A 2,330-nucleotide genomic window follows, 5' to 3' on the forward strand; every position below is an offset into this window, starting at 1 on the left:
AATACACATGCGGATTAACACATACTTTAAGAAATTATTATTTCTTATATTTAATTGTTTGTCATGATTTTATTTACTCCATGTACCCAGACTTTGCGGACACCGTATAGAATAATTACCAGGCTTAAGGAAGAAAATAAATTAAGTGCTAGGGTTGATTCATTTGACTAAAGTCCTTCAAGGTGGTGCTCAAGCATGGCCACAGTCTAATGATTGAAACAAGTGAAAACTAAAAGATGTAAAAAAGAAAGCAGGTGGGAGACCCCGTCTGTGAGATTGTTCCTGTAGTCTTACACATTACATCCATAATCAGCTAGTCTTTTTTTTTTTTTTTTTCATATATATAATCGGCACAGATGTGGATGTACAGGTGAGAAGCTTGCTTCCTAACCATTTGATCTTGGGTTCAGTCCCGTTGCACAACACCTTAGGAAAGTATATTCTACTAAAGCTCCAAATTGACCAAAAGCCTTGTAGGAGGATTTGGTAGACAGAAACTGAAAAAATACATTTATGAGATGACCCAATATAAAGTAGTTGTATACTGTCAACTTAATGTGACAGTCCCATGAAGGGAATAATACTACTGCTATTTAGCCATAAGAAGCAGCACCGCTTCCTGTCAGCCTTGACACATTTCCTGTGTCTTTACGTTTACAAGGGAGAGACAAGTACCTCCACTTAGCTAAGACTGCATCCAGAGACATGTTTCTGAGTCTTTGCTCATCATCTGTCTGGAGTAGCAATGGGCTGCCAGTTGGAGATGCCTTGTAAACATATAATAATTTTTTATATGTTTACAAGAGCTTGACAGGCATCTCCAACTAGCAGGCCATTGCTACTCCAGACTGATGACGAGCAAAGACTCAGAAACATGTCTCTGGATGCAGGCTTAGCTAAGTGGAAGTGCTTGTCTCCCCCTTGTAAACATAAGGACACATGAAATGTGTCATGGCCGACAGGAAGCAGTGCTGCTTCCTAGGGCTAAATAGCAGTAGTATTATTCCCTTCATGGGACTGTCACATTAAGTTGACAGCATACAACTATTTTATCGCATCACTACTGCATAAATCTCTCTGAGAGATTTAGAAATGTGTGCGCGTGTGTGTATTGTGCTTGCTCCACACCATTGCTTGACAACTGGTGTTGGTCTGTTTACATTCCCATAACTAAAGCATTCTGCAAAATTGATGGACAGAATAAGTACCAGGCTTCAAAAAAAATAAATACTGGAGAGTGGATTTGTTTGAGTAAAACCCTCGAAGGTAGTGCCCCAGCATGGCCACAGTCCAACCCCAGAAACAATTGAAAGGGAAGAGGTACTATATCAAGACTCATTATCCAATGTGACCTTCCTACATTTTTTTCTGAAAGCAACAGGAAACTAGGAATTAGCTGCTATGTCTGGTTGCTTTATTTTGTTCTGCTTCTTTAACCCCAGGTTGGCTCTGGCTGGACAGAACTATCATCAAACACATTCCAACCATGGCAATTGCAAAATATTTTCTTGGAGTACACTAGGCAATATGTCCATTTTTTAAAGGTGGACGGATGTCACTTGAGATATATTTGGTTGGTATTTCTAGCAGCTGGAGCAACCATATAGAGGTTCCTTAACTTGTCTAGGCATCCTTGTGTTGTTGGTGGTGATCATGGTAGTGGCAGGGGTGATAGTGGTGGTGGTAGTTGTTTTTGTATTGATGCGGTGGTGGTGATTTTGGTGGGGATGATGATAGTGATTTTGGTGGTGGCAGTGGTGGTAGTGGTGCTGGTGGTGATGGCTTTAGTCATAGTATGGTTTTGATGGTAGTAGCAGTCAGTGTTTTGTTGTTGTTGTTGTTGTTGTTGGTGGTGGTGGTGGTGGTAGTTCTTTTTGTATTGATGCTGTTGGTGTTTTGGTGGAGGTGGCAATGGTGGTAGTGGTGCTGGTGGTGATGGCTTTAGTAATGGTTTTGATGGTAGTAGCAGTAAGTGTTTTGGTGTTGCTGTTGTTGTTGTTGTTGTTGGTGGTGGTGGTGGTGGTGGTAGTGATGCTGATAAATAACTATACAAAGTAGCTCAAGTGACATCATCCGTTAGATACACAATGCCTTTTCACAAGTGTTGTTGTTGTTGCTGTTGTTGTTGTTGCTGCTGTTGTTGTTGTTGCTGTTGTTTATTGTCACACAAAGTTCAGAAAACTTCTCACAAATGTGTGACTGAATAAAAGCAAGGGGTCCCAATTTTTTTGAATCTGTCAACCTTGACACAGATTTACAATGGACTAATACACACGCACGCACGCATGCATACACACACACACACACACACACACACACACACACACACA

This window comes from Octopus bimaculoides, chromosome 23 (assembly GCF_001194135.2).
Source record: "Octopus bimaculoides isolate UCB-OBI-ISO-001 chromosome 23, ASM119413v2, whole genome shotgun sequence".
NCBI lineage: Eukaryota > Metazoa > Mollusca > Cephalopoda > Octopoda > Octopodidae > Octopus > Octopus bimaculoides.